This window comes from Pituophis catenifer, unplaced genomic scaffold, assembly GCF_029215685.1.
Source record: "Pituophis catenifer annectens isolate HBS135680 unplaced genomic scaffold, rPitCat1.0.hap2 SCAF_7, whole genome shotgun sequence".
Lineage (NCBI taxonomy): Eukaryota > Metazoa > Chordata > Lepidosauria > Squamata > Colubridae > Pituophis > Pituophis catenifer.
In genome coordinates this window covers 20,682,845-20,708,643 of record NW_027256887.1, presented here as the reverse complement: position 1 = coordinate 20,708,643, position 25,799 = coordinate 20,682,845, and the positions used below count along the sequence as shown (strand labels likewise).

The 25,799-nt window shown below is 37.4% G+C and overlaps 1 protein-coding gene across 1 annotated transcript in view; it reads right to left on the bottom strand.

The window, feature by feature from the left end:
- Positions 1-25,799, bottom strand: part of GRM8 (glutamate metabotropic receptor 8) — a 502,734-nt gene that overhangs the window by 358,283 nt on the left and 118,652 nt on the right. The window lies entirely within an intron of this gene.

Sequence of the window (25,799 nt, the reverse complement as noted above, 5' to 3'; positions counted from 1 at the left end):
CTTTATTAAGAACCTCATAAGAGAAACTGGCAGAACCCTGACCCTGCTACTTATGTAATGCAAAATGTAAAATAAATTATATTCTAGAACTCATTTACTTACATCTTTCTTGTGTTATTTCATTACACCTCAGTTTGTTTGTGGAGGATATCTGAACTGCCTCTACAAGATGGCTACTTCACCTGATGATAAGTTCCCTCTCTCACCACATATGGGTAAAGGTAAAGGTTCCTCTCGCACATATGTGCTAGTCGTTCAGACTCTAGGGGGTGGTGCTCATCTCCATTTCAAAGCCGAAGAGCCAATGCTGCCCAAAGATGTCTCTGTGGTCATGTGGCTGGCATGACTAAATGCCAAAGGCACAAGGTGTTATCTTTGGTGTTATCTTCCCACCAAAGGTGGTCCCTAATTTTCTACTTGCATTTTTTATATGCTTTTGAACTGCTAAGTTGGCAGAAGCTGGGACAAGTAACAGGAGCTCACCCCATTATGTGGCACTAGGGATTTGAACCGCTGAACTGCTGACCCTTCGATAACCACATATACCAGTGCCCAATGTTTGTGACAAGCTGCCAGGTAAAAGTATTCAGAGGGGAAACAGAAAAAAACCCACGTTCTGTGCCGGTACACATCTCTAACACGCAATCACCAAACGCAAGACTACAATTATCACATGCTGTTATCTATACAAAAATGAAAGCCATCTGCTATATAACAGAGCTTCTACAGGGGAAAAAAATAGTGAATTTGAAAGGATCTAATTTTGAGTAGCAACACTGGCAAGGTCAGCACTGCTGAGGTCCTATTTACAGAATTCTCAGTGCATCTCAACATTTTATATTTGGCTTGAAAGTACCAAGTCAAGCATAGCAAGTTTTGCACCACTTAGAAGATTAGCTCTAAGGCTTATTCCCAGTCAAGGCTTCCATAATTAACTTTCATGACTTCTGGTGAAAAAAAGTTAATCAGATGACAGTGTATGCATTGTGTATGACCAACCTGGATTTCTGCTTGACTGTGTCAGAAGAGTAGAATAGTGAGTCTGGGATTCTTCCCTCACCCCCCATATTACCATTTTACTCATTTAAGATTCATTTTACTCAGCCTTCTGCTAAAGAAGGTTCAATAAAACTATATAAATTTGAACAATTGAGGTACATAACTATAGAATAGCTAATTATCAAATCAGGTGAACCAGATTTAATACTGCATCCTAAAGGATCAAATGAAAATATTATTTTTTCCCCTTTCTTTGCAATAATGACACTGTTACTAGCAGACTCTAATGACTGACATTAGATCATCTTAGCTGTTGGAACCATCTCTAGGCTTAGAAGTCAGGTTCATTTAAGTACCTGGATAGAATTCCTCCAGAAATTCCAGGCTATCAGCTAAACTCCCTAGAAAGTGATGTCAAACTATTTCTGCACTGTGGCCAAGGTAAGTATCTAGAAATATGTATGAAATCAACAGAAGCTGAGCCCAATTGAGCAGACTTTATCATTTATTTGTTCTTTATTATTTTAAATGTCAGATGAACTTTTGCTATGTGTTGACTAGATGCGAATTTGGTTCCCTAACGGAGATTAAAGATTTTTTTTTTCTAAGATTTTCAGAGCAATTGTATGTTGTTGTTGTTAGTTGCGAAGTAGTGTCCGACCCATCGTGACCCCTTGGGCAAAGTTCCTACAGGCCTTCCTGTCCTCTACCATCCTCTGGAGTCCTACTGCTTCAGTGACTCCATCCAGCCACCTCATTCTCTGTCATCCCCTTCTTCTTTTGCCCTCAATCTTTCCCAGCATTAGGCTCTTCTCCAGTGAGTCCTTCCTTCTCATTAGGTGGCCAAAGTATTTGAGTTTCATCTTCAGGATCGGGCATTCTAAAGAGCAGTCAGGGTTGATCTCCTCTAGGACAGACCGGTTGGATCGCCTTGCAGTCCAAGGGACTCGCAGGAGTCTTCTCTAGCACCATAGTTCAAAGGCCTCAATTCTTTGGTGCTCAGCCTTTCTTATGGTCCAACTTTCACAGCCATACATTGCAACTGGGAACACCATAGCCTTGACTATACACACTTTTGTTGGCAATTGTATACCTATATTCAAATTCAAATTAATGTCTTCTTTTGTTTTAATCCTAAATCTAATACCAAGATAGACAGAAATATAGAACATTATCTCTTATTTAAAAATATTATAATTTTACAGCTGATAATATGTAAGTCACACAGAACAACCCCAAAAAGAAACAGCAGCAGATGGTTGCATAGAACACTTCATATTTTGGAGGGGAGGGGGGTTTAATCCTAAAAACCCTAAGAAAAAGCAGTAAAAACCTGACAGATTTAGCTGTCTCTTTAGGAGTTCACTTCAGTTCTAACAAGTCATTTTCCTTTACTAAGAAAGGATTTTGAATGTATATTTTTCTTGTTTGCTTAGGAATATTTTCTTCAAATTATAATGGGAATTGCTGCATATGGATTTGCTTTATCCAACTGACATTAACCAGCTTCATTCCATATTGTATTTATCACAGTTTCAGCAAGTTAATTCTGCTAAATTACAGGAGAAATAGGTTTATCCAAAGTAAGTCAGAGCAATATTAGAATGGGGAGCAAATTCAGTATCTCTGGGTAGAACTGTTTAGGAATTCAGTAGAATCGTCTTTTTAATGTTATCTTAGTTCTGTTGCAGAAGCATGACAATCTATGTATCAGGGTTCCAAGTAACACCCCCAACAAAAGAAGACTCCGAGGCTCGAAGTTCCTCAAATTTCCCTTCTATTAGAGAAGTCATATTGGGACATCTGGGAAAACCTGAATCTGAAAGCTTCCAGGTTTTCCCCATCCATAAAAATGTCCAAGTCCCTGCCCAGCACCCACATGTCCATCATATGGCCCAATCAATGCACCATCCCAACTGGAGATGCCTCCTAGTTACACTCTTCCAGGTGCAGGGCAAGATGTCCTTGACTCTCAGAGAAAGGAATGTTATTTTGACTATATATCTCCATACAATACCCCCTCCCAGTTTCCCACAGCACTAAATGTGGCAGGCCTGCAGATCCAACGCAAAGATGGCTTCCAGGCCTGACACTATGACTATAAAATCATGTATGGTAAAATTCATCATTTATTCTTCCTGCCAAAAAAAACAACCAGTGGAAGTACAAATAAAATGCCTTTTCTTTTTCAAGTTTCTTTCTTTTTCTATTTTCCATTTCTTGCTTACTGAAAATCTTCAGTCGTAAGGTATCAAGATATCAAAAAATCAGTAAATGAGCCTGAATGAAAAACACTAATCAAAAATTCAACATTTTATAAAAGTAAGAGCTATTAAAATATGCTAATTGTGCTACTGATTCATAATGTAAGTAATAAATATATAATTTCTGCACCAAGGTGTCTCCACTCTACAAACAGAGAGATCATTGGTGAAATTAAAAGTATGGAAAAATATGGGTTAGTTCAACTGTTTGGGTTTGCTTAGTATAGTTGCACAGTGGGCTCAGAAGCTACATACCGTATTTTCCGACGTATAAGATGACTTTTTAACACATGAAAATCTTCTCAAAAGTCAGGGGTCATTTTATATGCCAGGTGTTGTTCTCCTGTAACCAGGCAGACTAGCCTTAAATGGTTCTGGCGATCCAAGCTCTGATGATCCCAGCTGAGTTGCCTGCTAATCAGGCAACGCAGCTGGGATCACCAGAGCCATGTAAAAGGAAAAAAGTTTTTCCCCTCTAGCTTGCTTACCTTAGCTGCTAGTTGCAATGCTTGCCTTGCTTCACTTGCCTGAATCCATTCCATCAGCCAGCCACTCCCTGCCTGCAATCAAGCAGGCAGGGAGTTGTGGACTTCAACTCCCAGAATTCCTCAGCCAGCAAAACAAAGCTGGCTGAGGAATTCTGGGAGTTGAAGTCTACAAGTCTTAAAGTTGCCAAGGTTGGAGACCCCTGTTCTATTGGGTAAGTTTTTTTCCCATTTGGGAGCTTGATGTTTTTTAATTTTTATTTGGTGTGCGTTGGAAGAGGGGTAGTCTTATACAGTGAGTATAGCCCAAACCCTATATTTTAACAAGAAAAGTGCTTTAGGAAAACCAGTGGGTATAGCTAATAGAAAAAGCAAATAATATGGCTTACAGGTGAGAGAAATGGGACAACAGGGATACCAAAATAAATACTGTGTGTCATTACAGTATATGATGCTCATTAAAGGAAAGTCACAGAAAAGTTACATCTAAGGAAGTAAAGAGATTGTCACTCAGTGGTGTCTGAGGGGAAACCTGGGTCAAACTTCAATAACTCAAGCAAGAGGATAATAGAGTGGATGAAGACTGGATAATGGGCAAATGAAGAAGTCAGAAGAGATGGATAATAGAAAGTAACACAAGGAGAGAAAGAAAATGAGACTTCAATGAAAATGTGTCAACTAGATATCTTCCAGAAAGTAAGGAAAAGCCCTAGCATGGAAATAATTGGAGTATACTGGCCACATTTTTCCTCACAAGAAAAATATGAATTGGTTTTTTTAAAGATTATGGATCAATATTATGCATTAGTAACTGCAGAATTAAGGAATCTCTCCCCGTATAAAAATGAATTTTGTACTGAAATCAGGCATGGCTGTTCTGCTCTATTTTTAATAATTCACTTAAATGCTATTTAGTCATTTTATGCATATACATATCTGTATACATATATGTATAGTACAAACCAGTTCGGTGCAGTGCTTAAGGTATTGGACTACAAACCAGGAGACTGGGAGTTCTAGCACCACCTTAGCAGCAAAGCCAGCTAAGTGATCTTGGACCGGTCACTTTCTCTTAGCCCTGGGAAGGACGAAAGGGCAAACTACTTCTGAAAAACCTTGTCAAAAAAACTGCATGGACTTGTCCAAGCAATCTCCAAGAATTGGAGGAAACTGAACAAAAGAAAAAAAAACCCATATACATACTGATTTTCTGTTCTACTACTCTGAAATGTATTAAATGTGGTTATCTATCTCCAAAAAAAAATGAATATTTTACCAGTAAAACAGCACCCCTAAAAAACTTTTTAGCACCAACAAATAGAACTAGTGTAGTAATCAGGTGGCTTTTTAAACAAAGCACTAGATAACTGCCAGAGTTACCTTGTGTTAAGATGGGTAGTCATTAAATTTAAATAAGCAAACAAACATAGACTGGCTTATCTAAAAACCATATATGGATTGTTCTTTGTCAAGATGATGACCAACACGGTATGAACAGGAAACAAAGGCATTCTGACTTGCATTTGGATGTTTGAATAGCTTATTCTTTGTCTACCTTTACATTCTGGTTGCATATAATTTCATAAAAAATATCCTTATTAAATGTTCCAACATATTAATGAATACTCTTCTCTCAGAAATTGCATAAGCTAATCAAGATAAGCCTCCCTTCATGTAGAACAAGTTTTGGCCTGAATTCAAACTGATGAAATATCACTGCGCAGCAGTGTATGCTATTGCCTTCATCAATACCATTTCATGGAATGAAACTTGTCGTACTGCAGAATTAACACAGCAGAATAATTGTTTAGAAATCTTCTATCCTCCACCCATACTAAACTACATTTAGCATTTATTTTCATTCACTGAGAATAACCTGTGCAAAGTGTTAATTTATACTTTTGGAAACCTTCTAAATGAAATGAAAAGTATCTTGTGATTTCATTTAAAATGACACTGTTAATTTTTTTAGTGGTCTTATTAACATTACATTTCAGAGACAGGCTTGCTGAGACTTATCCCTTCACCTCACTTTCCTCATTTTTTTATCCCTCATTTCTAGTGGTGCATCTTAGAACTATATATTAAATATACATCTGCTAGCAGCAATGGGTGAACTATACTTGATGATCTTGTATCTTCCCAGAAGATCTTCCCTTAAATACCTTTTTTATACTAGCTGCGGGAAAACATAATGCAGAGTGGGAACAATTAAATGTTAACATTTGCAATCCATAGCAGTTGATTTTACAATGGTATTTATAGGATGCCAAGCACCAAACTATCAACAAACATTATTGGCAAGATAAACAAAACAGAAGAATATATGGGAACACTGTGGAAGTCCAATAGTAGATAGTTAGTGAATAATTAATTGATGTTTTCAGTTTAAAAGTTTCATATCTGTAATTTCATAACTAATTTGAGGGCCATGAGTCACATTAAAATGAATGATTACTCAAAACCATCCGGCTATGGCAAATTGAAGTTCTCAACTGATGGCTAAAACTTTGTTGAGATTAGATAGAAATATGTTTGCAAAGAAGAAAAGTTAACCATTGATAGGGATATAGCTTGTTTTGTTCAGATTTTCATTTGCCTTGGGGCATGCTTCGTACAAGTGCTGCTCCTCAATGATGAATATGACCACTCTTTCTTATCTTAGATGTCCTCAGCACAACCTATTCATTGTTGATTAGAGATGCCACAGCAACCACAAAGAGATACCACCTTTAATTTACCCATGGCCTTCCTTCCTGAATTCATCTTTTATTCATTTCAACACTGAGCTACAAATATTCTCCTTTACCATTCCATTTTCTACCAACACAAACTTTGATGGTCTACACTACAGCATCTTGTATCAAAGGAAGCTTTCAGATGAAAACATGCCCTATTTCTACTGGACACAGAGGTTGCTATCAGCATGCCATCCCTTCTAATCCTGGGACACTAATTTCAAGGCAATTTGCCTTTTGGTTATGTATCTCAGCACATTCCTACTGTGCCAAACAGACACTTCTTTTGCCAACAATGTCAAACCTGGTACAGATCAACAGGCTGTCAAGGTTTGAAGGGTACAAAAGAAGTGCACAGGAGTGGGGGGTAGCTGGAAGACTAGCCACCCACCCAATAATAAAGCTTCTCATTCTGCTCTTATGGAGCAAGTAAGCACTACTTTTTCTGAGGTCTTAGAATAGAATAGAATAGAATAGAATAGAATAGAATAGAATAGAATAGAATAGAATAGAATAGAATAGAATAGAATAGAATAACAAAGTTGGAAGGGACCTTTGAGGTCTTCTAGTCCAACCCCCTGCCCAGGCAGGAAACCCTACACCACTTCAGACAAATGGTTATTCAATATCTTCTTAAAAATGTTGGAGCATTCACAACTTCTGCAGGTAAGTTGTTCCACTTATTAATTGTTCTAACTGTCAGGAAATTTCTCCTTAGTTCTAAATTGCTTCTCTCCTTGATTAGTTTCCATCCATTACTTCTTGTTCTACCCTCAGGTGCTTTGAAGAATAGTTTGACTCCCTCTTCTTTGTGGCAACCCCTGAGATATTGGAACACTGCTATTACATCACCCCGGTCCTTCTTTTCATTAAACTAGTCAGACCCAGTTCCTGCAACCGTTCCTCATATGTTTTAGCCTCCAGTCCCCTAATCATCTTTGTTGCTCTTCTCTGCACTCTTTCTAGAGTCTCAACATCTTTTTTACATCATGGCAACCAAAACTGAACGCAATATTCCAAGTGTGGCCTTACCAAGGCATTGGTCAGTCTTGGAAGACTGTACTTTTTGCACCATATCCAGGGATCTTCAGGAAAACCACTATATATGTATCAAAATGATACACCTATAGGGATTAGGTGCTGCAGTGCTAATATTGGGGTGGGAGTGGAAAGATGTGGAAGAATGATTAAGCCATAGGACTGAAGAACCGGCATCCATGAAAAGTACAAAGAGATAATCAGAAGTGGCTTTTTTGCTGTCCGATTCATCAGCATCCCAACATGCTTTATCACACAGAGCAATGCCTAAAGACTGCTGGAGGTATCAGAAAGGTACACAAACATACCTGCGCGCACACACACACACATGGATTAGGCACTGTAGCTTTATTGCAAGGTGAATATTTCTCTTCTCATCCTCATTTAAAGTATGCATAGCAGGTGTGAAATTCAGCCGGTTCTATCCAGCTCGGGCAAATGGTAGTGGTGGCTGCGGGAGGCTCCGCCCACCCGCACGGATATCATGATATCGCTTTTTTGCGATGATTTTAAGCCCCTGCGCATACGCAGAAGGCTTTGCATGTGCACAGAAGGCTTTGCGCATGCGCAGATGACAGCGCATGCAAGCGAAATGCACGCATGGTGCACGCACATTTGCGAACCGGTAGGGAAGCTAAGTGAATTTCACCCCTGATGCATAGGAATATTTACTGAATAAATAATAATTATAAATGTATCCTTCTATCCTTCTATGAGATATATTGAGAAAATCCATCATCACTCTTGAGGGATGCCTTTCTTATAATTTAAAAACTTACAGTAAATTCTTATACCTATCTTTCTCTCCTAACAAAAGTATCTTTCACTTTTATTGTTCCTAGATCAGAGTTTAAGTTTTTAGAGTGCTAAGATCCTATTGAAAAACTGTATCTCTTCCCAAACTCAGACCTGTGAAACTAATATTAACAGGTACAAGTGTTCCTTTTTCCAAATAAATAAAGTATGCTATTCTAACAGTGAATTTAAAACAAAATAGGAACTAAATCTAAATATATATGCTTGAAATCAAGAGTCACACATCTGGTATAAGTATTTTTTTTAAAAAAAAATATTTCCCCCACCTTTTAAGTCCTAACATATTTGATTCTTATTTTTATCTGTTTCTATTTTTAGATGTTGTACCTTGTATTTTTTTAAAGGTTTTTATATTTTAATTGTACTCCACCCAAAGTCGCTCTGTGAGTGAGATGGGTGATAGCCAAATTCAACAAATAAATAAATTGTAAACTTTCACTGTATTAACTTTTAGGAAAAGCCCATTCAGTAATTAGCAAGATGAATGGACAAAACAGGTCTACAAAGGAATTAATTTGTTGTCCAGTCCTTTTTTCCTCAGTGATGAATGAGCCCCATACTTCAAGTTTGTACCCTCAGAAGTTCACTTTATATCTATATATAGCAGGGAAAGGTAAGAATTTAGTAAATGAGCTGCACTAGAGGAAAAATCTTTGAAAAGTAAAAAAAAGAGGGAAAAGAGGCCATTCATTAACTAACATTTCAGCACAATATACCAGAATATCCTCCTGCCTGAGATCCATGAAATGATTTAGGGATGAGAAAAGCATGTTCGTTTTCCACTAAAAAGGCCATTAATTTCAATGGAACCTATGTAGTGTAAATTTCTAATAGCCAAAGCATCAAAATGTGCTGTGTAGGACAAAAGAGAGAATGGTGCCCTGCTAGTATTCCATATATAGAAGATAATTAGACTGGTAGCAGAATCTCATTTCATGCACACCATCAAATTCATTCCCCAGAATCTCACAATCTGAGAGAGCTGCCTCACTCTGTCTCATGCATGATAGGGCCTGAACCAGATCGCATGAGCCCATTTATTCCTAGGTAAAATGGAGAATATACTGCTTCAAGTCTCTCACTTTGGGCTTCCAAATTTGATTTTGTAGAATGTCAATACATTGCTACTACTGTGATTCACCTTCTTCATTACGTATTATAATACTACTTATTATAGAAATGTTCATTACTCTGCGCCCAGTCTTTCAGCCAAAAAAGCAATAAAATAAAATAAAATAAAATCTCATTTCTCATGTCTTAAATTTAAGTTAACATCTTTCAAAACATGGGACAGTGCTTTAGCAGTCTAAACAACACAAAATGCAAGTAACTCAGAATTAATAGTAAAATTAATAACAAATATTTTTAATTAATATTATTAGACACTGAGTATTCACTTTAGAAAGATGGGTTAAAAACCAAATAACATAACATAACAACATAACATAACATAACATAACATAACATAACATAACATAACATAACATAACATAACATAACATAACATAACATAACATAACATAACATAACATAAAAAAGTATTTACATGGAGGTTTTGAATGCTGAAAGCTATATAGCATATGTTTCTTTCCAAATGCTTAATTCACAAATCACCCTTACATTTAGTTTATCCATGTACAATCTGGGACATAATAAATGACTTGAAAGAAAAAATTACCTTTATCATATTACTAAGTTTTATTTTTGAGAGCAGCCATTTGGTCTGCCCAGGAAAAAAATAAAATGAAATCCCTAAACATTTATTATGTTTTCAAGTAATTTTCAAAGCTGAAAGTTTAAAATATTTTTTTACAAACCATTCCAACTCTTCCAAGAGAAAATACAATACAGAAATAAAAGACTACATAAAGTCATTATTAGATTCACAAAGGACTGTTTTAAATACATCAGTAGGAAATCAATGATGTAAGATGTTCAGTTTAAATTCTTATCTGGCCTATTTCTTATTTACTCACATACCTCAATAGGGAATTTCTATGTTAACTCGCAAATCATTCTGTTAATCAAATGCATGACACCTTCTCACTCTTCAAATCTATTTTATCTTGGTCTTCCACAGTTGCTAATATCAGTATCAGTGATGACAGAAATGTGTTCTTATTAATTTCAGTAAAGGAATTGCTGAAAGGAGTCCTGGTGGCACAGTGGTTAGAATGTAGTATTACAGGCAAACTCTGTCCACAGCCTAGAGTTCAATAGGTTTCAGGGTTGACTTGGCCTTCCATCCTTCTGAGGTCAGTAAAATGAGGACCCAGATTGTTGATGGCACTATGCAAATGACCCAGAGATTGCTATAAAGCACCCTGGGGAGATATATAAATCTAAGTGCTATTGCAATTGCTAAAGGAGGAGAAGCATATATAAGGCTGGTTTCTTTTTGCATTTCATCAAGGTTTTTTTGGAAAGGGATGGTTTTAGAAATCCATTTCAATCAATGATGGCTCGAATTAGGTCAACTAACATTAAGAAAGGGTTGTCTGATATCTGGCAGAAAAAAAAATCTTGAAGACAATCTAAGACTAATGAATGCAATCCACACAAATCTACAATCAGGCTTTTTGGGTTCTGTATGACAGCATGTACAGAACAGAAAAAGCTAACAGGAAGGATGATGAATGGCTTGAAGCTTTTTCCCCCCCTGGCATTCTAATTTTCCATGTAGAATGTTTAATTACCTATGTGAAAGCATTTAGCAGTTAACAATCCACAATCAATTGTTACTTTGTTATTATTACAAAAATGTGAGGTCCTAGGTGACTTACCAGTCTGCTGCCACAAAGGCAATGCTACCCCTTCAAGAAACAACACCACAACTGACAGAGACAAGCATCCACTCTATCCTGCTTGGATTCAACTTCAGACTGTTTTTCATCTCCAGACTCTTACTGTCAGTGGTGGATTGCCCCCAGTACAGACCAGTTCACAAGAATGGGTAGTAAAGAACCGGCAGGAGGCTCCGCCCACTGACCCGGACGTCATCAAAGGTGATCTGAGCATGCACAGAAGCGGGCACAATGCAAACCAGTAGTAAAGGTAAGTAGAACCCACCCCTGCTTACTGTGACTGTACCACTTTTGTATATCAGGGTGGCAATGTACAGTTGGGTATCATCAAATTTTGCTGATATTGTACCCAAATATTGACAAGTAGAATGGGGAAAAAAAGAACTAAACTTTCTTTGCTGATACTGTACCCAAATATTGACAAGTAGAATGGAGAAAAAAAGAACTAAACTTTCTTCCTTTTCATATGTGAAAGCCTTGTGCGCTGTACTTTTCTCCTCCACAATCACCAACTGGAACCACTGGCAATGTAACCAACAGGAAGCCATGGTCAATAGTACCAAAAGCTGCTAAGAAATCTAAGAAAACCAGAAGGCCTGCATTTCACCTAACAAAAGTTACCAGTCAGTATGTACAATGTAGTTTTTCTCCCATACCTGGGTCTCAACCATGATCCACTAGCATTAGCTTCTTCTCCAGCTGCCCCCAATGTTGGAGAAATAGTTATCCATGTTGAGTGGATTCATAGATTCATAGATAGCCTTCAAAGTCTGAATTAAGGCATTGGCATTTCCTGGATGCAACAAACCACACACTATCCCATCCTTTACAAGGAGAAGGAGGTACATCGGGGTGAAATCCAGCAGGTTCTGACAGGTTCTGGAGAACTGGTAGCGGAAATTTTGAGTAGTTCGGAGAACCAGTAGTGGAAATTTTGAGTAGTTTGGAGAACCGGCAAATACCACCTCTGGCTGGTCCCAGAGTGGGGTGGGAATGGAGTTTTTGCAATATCCTTCCCCCAGGAGTGGGGAGGGAATGGGGATTTTGCAGTATCCTTCCTCTGGAGTGGGATGGGAATGGAGATTTTGCAATATCCTTCCCCCAGGAATGGGTAGGAATGGGGAATTTACAGTATCCTTCCCCTGGAGTGGGGTGGGAATGGAGATTTTACAATATCCTTCCCCCAGGAATGGGTAGGAATGGGGATTTTGCAGTATCCTTCCCCTGGAGTGGTGTGGGAATGGTATTTTGCAGTATCCTTCCCCTGCCACACCCACCAAGCCACACTACACCCACCATGCCACGGCTACAGAACCGATAGTAAAAAAATTTGGATTTCACCACTGAGGTACATGAATGTATCCACTAGTGGGAAGGGACCTTACAGCAAGCATCCTATCTAATGTACTGGAATCTACAGACTAAAAGGAATGCCAGCTAACATTAGTGCCTGGAGATATTTCAAGAAAAAGCCCATAATTTTAAAAATCAATGTAATATACGGAAAGCACTGATGATATTTCGAAGAAAACAAAAGTCCAGGATTTTTTATGACACCATTTGACTTTGATTTAAAAGTCACAGATGATGAGATAATAAGATTTTTAAAACTCACATATCAACTTAAAAGAAAAGACATAGGATAAAAAAAAAAGCATGTTTCTTTGATCGTCATTTACTGAGAGCACACAGCTAGCCTTGAATCTTAAATACCTAATGGGAGTTTGAAACCACCAGTCAGGCTTGTAAAAAATTTTATAGTAGTTCCACCTCCTTCTTCTTAAAATAAATTCAAGAAAGTATGCAATATGTTTATTTCATTTTATTTTCCTAGATCTTTAATATTCATAGGCTCATCATTTGTAAATGAACTTTTTGAAGAAAGAGATATAGGTTGTTCCAAGTCCTTCCAAGACATTAAACTAAAACATTTACGGCCATATAACTTAGGCAAGGATTGATAGTGCAGTTATGGCAGGTACAAATATATTTATGGATAACTAGCGGATCAAATTCCAGCTTAATTTAAATTTTAGACTTCTATTATAAGTAATTAAATATTTTATTTTGATTCTTGCTCAGGACTGAATATTTCTAATACTGCAACTTTACTTGTTAATTAAAATAGGGGATGCCCAATAGAACAGCATATACTTCTGAAATTACTTCTTCTCTTCATTGCACTGTCAGGTCATCATCCAGAAAGTTTGTTTAACGTGGTCAGCTTACATTTGGGGAGTGGTTTGGATGTAAACGTCTGTGACCAAACTGCACAGAATTTTGCTGGTAAAGTTGCTCAATTTTTTAAAAGTTTTATTTCTATGGGAAGATTCCATAGTGGTGAGTAGGGCACTATCTAACTATATTATCTGAGATTTCTTTTGGCCTGTAGCACCAAGGAAATAGATAAGTTGTCTTCTGTGACCTGTTCTTCAACCCTTGCCTTCTCTAGCTGTTGCACTTAGGAGGTGATGAGGTAACCAGTTGGATGGAGAAGATTGTTAATCTCTTGCGCAAGGGGGATTACAATTTTTTTTTTAATTTGATTTATATGCCGCCCTTCTCCGGAGACTCAGGGCGGCTTACAGTGCGTTAAGCAATAGCCTTCATACTTTTGTATATTTATACAAAGTCAGCTTATTGCCCCCACAAACTGGGTCCTCATTTAACCTACCTTAGAAAGGATGGAAGGCTGAGTCAACCTTGAGCCTTGGAGAGATTCGAACCAGCAGTAAATTGCAGGCAGCTGTGTTAATAACAGGGTGCTTTAAACCACTGTAGTACCAAGGCTCTTTTACATTCTCAAGGAGGCTTTATATGTTCATTTATTTGTATCCTCTCTTTATTATTTTTACAAATAACTCATTATGGTGGACATATCCAACATTCTTTCCTCCTCTTTTCTCCACAACATATAACCCACTGTGTAGTGAGTTGGGCTGAGGGAAAGCTACTGGGCCAACATCATCCAACTGGCTTTCATGGCTAAGATGGGACTTGAACTCACAGACTCCTACTTTCTAGTCTGATACCTTAACCACGAGACCAAACTGGCTCTACAAACTAAAAACTGGTTTATAGCATGTTTCCTTTTAAAGAAACCACTCCTGGATCTAAATATTTTAGATAACTAATATCCAGTGTCCTTTGTTATATGGCACACTTTATAAGCCACTGTTCATCATATTGTAATGGGGAGGAATATAATAAAAAAACGAATTTATTCAGAAGATTGGAGTTCACACAAGGTTAAGTGTAGCAGCTATTCAATAAAGGTTACATTGTTTTTCCTTTGTATCTGAAAAAAACATACTACTGCTTTAAGCATCACAATGATTGGATTCTTTAAAGCAGAAAATAAAGTCTGAAAAAAGACTGACTGCTTTAATGAACAGCAGAGAGGAGTATCACTCACTCAAACTCTGAAGCACTATAGCGCTACCGGCCACAGCCCAGTGCATTAATAAGATAAAAGACAATAACAAAGTATGTGGGAGTTGAAGAAGACATATAGAGAATATAAAGGTTCATGGGGAAGATCTCACCTGGAAAATCAACACGACCCAGGTGGCCAGAAAGGCCCAACAGAGATTCCACTTCCTCAGGGTCTTGCGAAAAAACAAAGTGGAACAACAATTGATGACCTCCTTTTACTGGTCCACAATAGAACCAGTAAACCACAATGAGTCCTCACTATTGCATTACGGTGTGGTATGCTGGCTTGACAGCCACGGATAGAAAGACATTAAAGAGGCTGGTGAGCACGGCACAAAACATCATGGGCTGTCCCCTGGTACCACTAGATCACATCGCTAGGGCTCGCTGCCTTAAAAGAGTGAGGAAAATCCTCAGGGACAACTCACACCCTGGTCAGCACTTCTTCATTCTCCTACCATCGGGAAGGAGATATAGAAGCATAGGCAGCTGCACAAATAGGCTAAAGAACAGTTTTTATCTGTGGGCTGTCAGGCTTCTGAATGGAAAATAACTTTACAACAACGTAGTACAATTGACTTGTGGGGCTGGCGCAATATGCAGTAGGATTGTGTGCTTGTTAGTAGGATTCACTGGGTTATGGATTTTTTCTTTTACTGCCTTTCACTGTGAGTTGTATTGGGTTGAGGGGGTGCATGAAGGGAGGCTCAGCCAATCTCACTGTACACATGTTGTACTCCGACAATAAAGGTTTGAATTTGATGAGAAATAAATTCATATTTTGCTGTGAAATCTTTGTCATTGGCCATGCCAGTTGAGTAGCCATTTTGTGACATCAGTCATCACAATACTTTTAGAATTTCTGGTCCTACACCTGTTGCTGTCCAGAAATGCTGAAATTAAATATTTTCAATCCTTAAATAGCATAATCAATATGTGTACCTGAGCAGAAGGAAAAGGACAGCTTAGCTATGGGAAAGAAACCAGTACCTTCTATAAGAGAGAAACCAAGCGAAATGAGAATAAACAAACTTGGAAATTCTAGAATTTTATATTTAAGATTTTTATACTGCTTTCAAAAGTTTACCTCATAATGAGATGAGCAGACATATCAATTGAAATTTAAACAAATAAATAAATAATCCTCACAACAATTGATAAAACATACTTTACTATTGATGACCCAGTTAACCAGTTTTTTTATGAGTTTATAATTCAATTTCTTGTCATTTTAGGTTGCCCAATATTTCACAAAGATCTATGATATACAACAATATTAATAGGTACTGAAAAAGACAGAACAAGTATTTTTCCATTTATCCATCTAGTTACAAGGACATATATTTTCCTGGAATATCAAAGTCCATATCTCTAATGTGAAAAGATGCTTCTTTGTTGGAAAGTTTGCTTCAAAGTCTAAAGTACACAATGTGTAGACCATTTGCGTGCAAATTAACCTTTGCAAACTTTGCAGATTGTTTCCGTAAGTGAGCTTTCAAGATTACATTTCACTTTCTGGTGTAAATTGCCTTCAGAAACTGCAGCAGAAGCAAACAATAAATAAGAATAGATGCTTTTGGTGACTATGCTAAGGAAAAGGAGGATGAAACCACTTTTCTACAACCCACTTGCACTGAGGAATCCAGGCTTCCTTCCCAAAGACATTTCTGGCCAACCAAGCATTCATCTTATATAATAAATAAATTGTATTGGGTGGAAGGCTAGCTTCTTTTTCAGGCATAAGAGGATTGAATTTTCCTCAGGTTTACAAAAAGAGTTACAGATTATCACTTCTGATATTGTTGCAGCTATGCCTTGACAATCTCCTTCCATTTCTCTCACAGTATCTTTAAGTTCCAAATTGCCTGCTCTTATCTTGAATGATTTTCTTAACTAGACAAGATCAAGACATTAATTGTAGTTTTTATCATATCTCTGCACTCTTAGAATAGTTGTGAGAGAGTGACTGTCCAGTGGACAAACTCTTGATGGCGCTTTCATTGTTGCCTTTATTAACAGTTAACTGAAAGCTGGTACCTTCCCTTAGAAGCTCAGAGATAGGGGTGTCAAACTCGCATTGTCATGACATCGTCACATGACGTATTGTGACTTTTTGTCCCCTTTGCTAAACTGGTGTGGGCATTGCCAGCACGTGATGCATCCGGCCCACTGGCCTTGAGTTTGACAGTCCTGATCTATAAGCAGCCCTATGTTATTGCTAATCACCACAATTGGTTTAGATCTCTGCATTTTAGATGATTCCAATAAGATCACACTCTTACTTAACATTTCTGTATCCTCATTTTTAAATTCACCTGCTTCCAGGTGAGACTCATGCATCTCACCATAGTGAAAATGTAACCAGTTCTCACTTAATGTACTTCGTAAATAGCATCCAAAGAGAAAGCATGATTAGACCACACCTCCTCCCTCTATTTTATAGATCATTTCCTAATATGTTATTCAAAACAGGCTTAAATGAATTATTGGAAAGAACTGAAAAGAAAAAAAGTATGTGGAATAGCACTTCAGTTACTGAAACAATAAGCTCTAAATGAATTTCATTGCAACAGAATTCTGAAAATCCTAACCATTCCTGAAAGAACATCAAAAAAGAAAAGAAAAAGAAGACTATGACAGTAATATAGAAAAATGTGTTGAACTGCAGGAACTTATTTGTCTTTCAACAAGGAACAAGAGCTTTCCTTTAAAAAAAAAAACAATCCACAAAACATGCATATTGCTGCAAACTCAATTTTTAGTGATTGTAGCACAGCTTGTAATTTGCATTTAAATCAGGCATCATCTTTTGCAACCAAGAGAAGGTAGATTTTCCAAATATTAGCAAGGCACAATACAATGTCCATTGTTTTTGAATTAGTAATGAAAATTGTGTTTTTAGTACACAATTAGAAGTGATTTTCTGCAATAGTCTAAATAGTTCTCTAGGTAATAGAAACAAAAAATATTTGAGTAAAAGCAAAAATACAGATAATTTTTATTTTATTTTTTACATTCTGAATACTTTCAGGGATTTTTCTATCAAAATTGAAGTGCAGTTTCAGTACTGTAAATCAATAGAAATTCAGTTTACACAAAATTCAAAATGTACTTTTTCATATTTTTTAAAAAATTTGGTCAGTGTTGACTCTATTAACATATTTTATTGACCTAATACCGTGCTTCCCCCAAAATAAGACCCTGTCTTATATTTTTTTGAACCCTGAAATAAGCGCTTGGCCTTATTGCCATACACTCAAAAGCCCGATTGGGCTTATTATCAGGGGATGTCTTATTTTGAGGGAAACAGGATATTACATAAGGTGACTGATAACTATAAAACTAATGCATGTTTTTGTTTTTTCTTGTTACCACATTGAGACAATAAAACATGATGTCACCAGTGTGAATGCAGCTCATTGCCAGGATTGGACTATGGAAAACAAGCTAGCTGTAGGCAAGAACTAGTTGCACAAAGCCATCATGTAGTTAGTTTCCAAGAGTGTTATAATCAATTTAATGTAATAAGCAAAGATGAGTCAGAATCAAATAATTATTGGTGATACAGGAATACCAAAGAACTTTTGAAGGCTTTGTTGCAAGCACAAAGATAAGATGAAACAGGAAAACATATTACATCCCTTTGTGTCCAGCAGAATCCAATGACTAACAAAGCTGGGAAAATCACTTTAGGCAGTGAAGATATTTTAAAGCTGTCACCAGCAGTTCAATAATCCACCACATGGTGCTGAAATTTCCTTGTAAACAACAGCATGAGGAAGGGTGCAAAAGTTCAATCCATGGGCAGTGTTATATGCAAGAAGTAAATATTTTCTTAAACATAGCAGCCTACCAGCATTCCTCAAAGTAGGTGAAGTCAAATAGGTACCATTTTCCCATTCAAGAGGTTTGCCACTGGTCTTGGACAAACTTAAAACACAATTTTTACACTTAAGAACTCTGAGAATTATTCAATAATTAGAGTTGTAGCCCCCCCCCCCCTTTTGAGGACTATAACCTTTGACAAGTTGTACAAAGTCAGGTATGGCTGCTGAACTGATTGAAGTCACATACCCTGCTGCACATGATAATTGAATATCAGTGTGAAGTTAATGGCAGAACTGCCCACCTCCCAATTTTCTCATCTGGACATGACATAGCCTTTCCTTTGGAAAGGAAAATGCATAGTACTGCAATGCATTTCGTATAATGATCCGTTTGAGACCTTAAAAGTTAGCATTTTAGAATATGGACATTGCGGTTATCCTTTGTTCATAGTTCGAATACCATGTTCTTTTGTAGCCATTTTAGGCTTTCTCCCATGCAGCTGCACATTCTTAGAGTTATTGTTTTATATAGGACAATAACCCAGTGTTATATGACCTGTTATATTTGCCTGTATAATTACCTAACTGGATACACCGAAAACTTTAACATCAACTTCACGCTGAACTGTGAAGGCAGAGCCAACATTCCATATATTTTCCAATTTTTTTTTTAAGTTTTTATTGAAATAATTGTGATGGGTCAACTATCACAGTTCTCTCACATCCTCCCATAGATATTATTTTTCAAAGAATTTAGTACACAGGTCAGCTGCAGCTCATAAAGTAATCTTTAAATATAATTGTATTCTTTAAATGCTACAAATCTGTCAACCAGAAGAACTCTTTCTGGAATCAAGATTTATTTTTCTTTGCCAAAAAATAATTTCATTAATTTTAAACATACATGTTAATTTTCAAAAGAATTCATTTTTCTTTTTCAATCCTACAGAAGAAAAGTTAGAACTGCTATTCCTGGTACTCAGAACAGCCTTTTAAATCAAAAGACTTGTAATTTTATTAGTAGAGTGCAGTTAATCTTCTCCTAAATGCTGTAAGAAATCATCATATTTCATAATTTAAAATATATGAAATTAATATATTTACCCTATGTAATTCTGACATTGTAGAACACTTCTATTCTGATATTTTTGTCCTGTTTCTTTCAAATGGATGCATTTTGTGAGCTGGTCATAAAATGTAATATTTTGTAATCTTTTAGGAAGATTACAAATTATACTTTGGGACAATTTAATCTGCAACATGTGTCTGCTAATAGCTGTTAATTGATAAATTACCAAAATAACTGTACAAACATCTAATTGAAAACAAGTATAGAATGGCTAAGCAATGCTGGATTTAATCACAAATTAAATCCATCCTGAATGACAGATAAAGGAAAAGTAAAAAGTGCAAGAAAGTGGGGAGGGAACTAAAGAATAGAAAATAAAATAAAAAGATATAAAGATGTGGCTTTTGATAAAATATAAGTACAATTATATTTTAAGCTGTGCCTCTAAAGTATCTACTTTTTTCCATTATGCATCCTGACTAATCATCAAAGCCATAAATCACAAAACCATTTTTTTCCATTTTTATACAAAAAATCCATAAGAGATAAGCCTAGTCAAGGCTTTTTAGAACACTATCATCTAAAACATTTTTAAAAGAATGCACATATAGTTTTCACTTTAATATGAACACATGAAATAATACATTAGGAGAACTATTTCGTATGAATAGTGTGCTATATGACCAATTTTCCTATTTTTTTTCTACCATATACAAGTGTGTTTTCAAAGAAATGAATAGATATTCAGAGATTTTTCTTATAATCCACAGAAAGACACATATAACTTTATCATCAGCCCAAATGTCTCAAGTGTATGTCAATATTAGAAGTGTCAAACTGATTTTGTTCTTAATTTGAAAGAACACTACCTATTTCTGATCAGCATAATCTTGAGACTTGCTTAAGACATCTTTGTCTCTTTAAACATTCTTCCAGATTTTAAGTCATCAGAGCTATTTTGTCTTCCTTTTTATTTAAGGATATTTATGACTGATTTGTTGATTGAGCCTTCAAGTAAGTCTTGAGTTCTGGTGACTTCCTGGATTATCAGTGCTGTTTTCTTTATTTCTAGTAATAGTTTGCCATTGCCACATTAGTTCTAATGCAAAACTAGAACTCATAGTCTGCCAGTTTCTGATGTGATATCTACACCACTGGCCCAAACTGACCTAGAAATCAATAGTGTCAAATTTGGAAGAGCCAAATCTATCAGGACTGTTCAATATGACATGAGAATATTTAAAAAGCAGTGGATATGCTCATTCATAATATTTAAACAAATATTGTAGACCATATAGATCATCTCTATTTAGAACTGTGATGTACGTAAATTGATAATTAAAGAAATAAATCAAATTCAGAAACTATATCTTGAAGGATATTTAATATATTGTTGATATGTATGTAGTTGAAGTAACACAAAAATATATTTACTATATTTAGTATCAGCAACAGTTTGAGCAGCATGAAAATGTGGTTTACCAGTAGCAAGGTAACATTACTAATGGATGTATGGTTTGTGGCTTTTTTATGGCATTAAGTTACAATTTATTACTATATTGAACATAGCTAGTCTATTCATCCTGGCAATAAATCTGTATTAACATGTACATTATGGTTGGTTTTGCCAAAGGTAGTTGATAGAGACTTTATTATCGGAATACATTGTAGTTAGATATTTTTTCTTAAGTGTCTATTGCTAAGTCCATATATACCCTGTTTCCCACAAAATAAGACATCCCCTGATAATAAGCCAATCAGGCTTTGAGTGCATGGCAATAAGGCCAAGTGCTTATTTCAGGGTTCAAAAAAATATAAAACAGGGTCTTATTTTGGGGAAAATACGGTAGCAAAACAGGTTTCTTTGATTTTGCCTTAACATAATACAAGTAGAGATGACTTAATGACTGCTTTGTTCAGCAGTCATTCAAAGTTACCAAGATAATGAAAAAATAATTTTACAACCAGTGCCTGCATTTGATCTGAGTATTCCCACGTAAACCCTGTGATTTTCCTTTCTTTCAGGCTCTTTCCCACTTGGTCATCTTGTTAATGTCCAATGATATTCAAGCTAGGTATTTTGATAACAGTTCTAAGGTTTGGTGCCTCTTTGGTGGGGGTTTGCATTCCGTTTTCATGCCTGTAAGCTTGGGTCTCTCAACTATTGTCTCTGATCTCTGGTTGGCACTTCTGGTTCCGTTCTATGTTGCCCCATTGTCCCTCCCTCCATTTTTATGGCAGAATGCCATCAAAGCAAAGCAGGGCTGAAGCAATGTGATGGCAGATCTGACACTGACATTGTTTTATCTCCCCTGATAATGTTGAGAGATTGCAGAGTTAGGAATTACAAGAGAATAAATAAGCACATAATGGGGAATGCACACCAAAAGGAATGCAATAGCACTGGCAGCTCCAGACATGATTGGGACTGGAAGCCTCAAGCAAGCTACAGAATCAGCCCAATATATTCCCTGTGTGCCTACTTACTCTCTTGTAATCCCTTTCTCTCCAATCTTTCTACTTTGTGAAGGGAGGGAAGAAAAAAGTGAGTCAGGCACAGGAGAGATTGCCTACAGAGATCACTAGGCACACACACACGCACACACACACACACACACACAGCAGAAAGATTGTTTAAAAAAGCAGGGGCTGGGGAAAAAAAAGAAAAAAAAAAGAAAAAAAATATTGGCACACTTTACATATTGTTATAATTTATCCATCCAATCTGTGGCCATTACAGATTACAGATCTGAGGATAACATCTTCATTAAAAAGAAGACATAGGAGATGTGAGTTTATGAAAAAATACTGTGGAGGTATCACTACTGGTTTGTGAGTCTTTTTAGCATGTTTGAGACATATATTTATCACTTTTTCAGATGACATTTTGAGACGCTTAGCTTTTAGAATAAGACTAGAGCCTTAGTCCCAAGAGGTACATTTTATGTCCTCACCCAATGCCTTGTATAGGCTGTTCTTCATTCTTAGGACTCTAGACACCAAATGCATTTCCCTTTTCAGGATTTTGATAAAATATGTTACTTTATATGTATAAAGTAGGATATATGGCACATGTAAATCTATACACGTAACTGACAAAAACTACAGAAATATTGCAGTCACTAATTTAAATCCCCACTTTTTTTCTGACTTATATGACAAATCATATATTCCAGTTAATGCCATTAATTTTTGGTTCATGATCTCATAAGCCAAGTCTGTCAAAGCTTTATTCCTAAATTAACAGCTAGTAAGTATGCTGATTCCCTTAAGTGAATTCAAAAAATCTCAGTCTTCAACATTGACACAATGATGCAATGAAAAATCCAATTACACTGAGCAGCAAAGTATCCTTATGAATTATTTTAATATGAAGTCCAGTGTCCAGGCAAACTCACTGGAGATATGTTGCTAAAGAATACTACATTATTAATAGTAGTAAGGATAAGCATTAAACAGTCATTAATAACACACTGATAAGAAAGTAAGTTGTACATTTAACAAGACTATGGTAAGTTATTTTTAACTGTTTTTCATAGGAATCCCTTCAATAACCTGCATTATTGCTGCACCTAGAATGTTATATTATAATGTTTCTAATACCTTTCAATTTTTGTTGTTTAATTGGGATATATAATATTAATTACAATTTGCAAGTTGAAATATTTATTATCAGTAGAGTTCACATGAAGAAATCTAACTTAGAGAGCTAACTTTGATGAAAGAATAGAAAAATATTCAAGTAAACATTCAAGGACTTCCATAGCAGTTTCTACATCCTTCTCCAGTAATGATTTTGTTTATGACCTTCAAGCTTCTTTGAGTATAAACTGCCTTTGGCCTGGAAAACTGTGAAAGGTAACATAATAAGATATATTAGATAGTATGGACCTGTCAACCATCCCATCTTGGTCAATTAGAAAAGAAAGACTCCTGGCCCATGATTAGCCAAAAGTTACTTTACTAAAGCCAAAATTGTTACAGAAGAGACAAAAGTGAGTCTAAGATTTTTGCACCCAAAATCTGTTTCCCTTGTTCCTGGCCAACCCCCTGGTTATCAGTCAAAGTCCAATTAGGTGTTAACAAATTGTTCAGTGGTGGGCTGCTGCATGGTCGCAAGGGTTCGGGCAAACCCTTAGCTCTGATCGCTGGCTGGGCCTGCCCACCAGCTCCTGTTCTATGATATCCATTTATAACTTACTTTCTGGCTCGTTGGCTGGCCCAGATGCATTCTGTGCCTCCCTGCTGTTCTCACCGGAGCTGCCGGAGCTGATTAGGAGCCTGTTTGAAGCTCCGTTTCTCTCCCAAAGGGGTGCATGTGCTCACAACCAGCGATCCCTTTGTTAAAGAAAGTGCAGTCCACCTCTGAAATTGTTTGGCAAATGGTCCCTGTCTTCATGTGCTTGCCAGCTCAGCATTGTTTTAATTGATCTTGAGGTGGCTAGTGCTTCCCACAGGACAAAACAGCTTGGTTTCAATTCTTCCTGGCTATTTCCCTGCATCCCTACCCCACTGGTCTCTCTCCCCCCATTACAGATGTCAGGCTGTCAGCTTGCAATGCATAACTTAGCAGAATGGCAGCCGTGACAGGTTCCATTGCTTTCCAGGAGAAATTTAATGGCAAGGGAGATACCAGCTTAGTCCTTATATTTTTTAGAGAAGAAACATGTTTTCTTTTGACTTTTTAACAGTATAAATCCATTAGGAAAATAGGACAGCCAATTTCTTCATTTCCACTACACCTGTACAAAGGCTGGAAAAACAAAGGAAGGCAAACTGAGACATAATAGGTCTGGCATCTTATCTTATAACTGACAACTTCACTTAAGTGGTAAGAAAACCAAGAAGACGACTCCCAGAATTACAACATAGATACAGTTCAGATCAGCCCAAAATTTGTCAGCCTGAAGATCAATTCAAGAACTTAACACCGTATTTTTCGCACTATATGTGTTGTGGCCCGTACGCGGCCTGTGCAGCTACTAGCTGATTCAGACAGTGAGGAGGCTGGTGTGGTGCTGCACCAGCAGCCTGTGCAGCTGGCACTCGAGTCGGACAATGAGGAGGCTGGAGAAGATGTGGTGCCAGAGGCGGGGATTCAGCCAGGGCCTTCAGAACCCCCAGAAGCTCTTTTAAGTGAAGAGGACGAAGAGGAGGAGCCTCTTCTCAATGCACGGGTGCGCAGACCTGCCAAAAGGCAGGAGTGGCACCTCAGAAGAAGATCTCCTCGGGAGTAAGGCTTGGGGCTAATTGGCCACTCCCTTAGCCTATTTAAGGAGGAACTCCGACTGAAGCAATTTGCAGGGAACAACTTAGTTCACATACCTTCGTGTCTTGTCTTGCTTATCTTATCAGCTCTCTGCAAATTCCTTCTGGGCATTCTGCCAACTATAGTAAGTTTTCAGTTATTATTCTTTGAATTCTTGGCGGCTGTTAATGCAGTTAATTAACAGCTCTTGTTGTAAAAGGCTGGTTTATTCAGTAAACTAAGGTTTGAAAGGACTTTGTGCTGCATTCTTTGGGGTCCGTAGCTGGGGCAGAACAATAAGACGCACCAGACCATAAGACACACATTAGGTTTAGAGGAGGAAAAGAAGAAAAAAAAATCTGCCTCTGCGTCCCAGCATCCATCCGGTATGCATCTGGCTAGCGTCCTTGCAGCAAACAGCAAACAGCCTGATCAGCTTCAGCATGTTATTGCAGTCCCAGCACGTGGTTTTTCAGGGCTCCACTCTGTTGTACCCACCACTGGTCAACTGTTGTCACCCCTGGGGAATGCTGGAGCCTTCGCCGCCGAGCAGCTGATTGGTGGTTGGATAGGCCTCCTGGAATACCGTCGATCAGCTGTTCTAGGCAGTAGTGATCTTTGCCACCACTGCCTATCACCGCCTATCTCAGATCAATGGCAATCCCTGCCACCTAGAACAACTGATTGACAGTATTCTGGGAGGCCGCTCCAACCACCAATCAGCTGCTCAGCAGCGAAGGCTCCAGCATTCCCTGGTGGTGGCGAATGGCAGCAGTGGTGACAGGCGGCGGTGACAGGTGGCGGCGACAGGCAGCGGCATCACTATACCTCGTCCCCTGCTGCAATATTTGCTCTATAAGATGCACAGACATTTCCACCCACTTTGGGGGCTGAGGGAAGTGCATCTTATAGTGCGAAAAATATGGTATTTTTTTATTGAGATTGGCTATAACAGAATCTTGAAAGTCTGATTGTGTTGTGAACTAGAGAGAAGTGTGTCACAGCCACATCCAAACATTATCTGGACATTCTTAAAAAAAAATTACTCCTTGTTACCTTGACAACAAAACATGAGG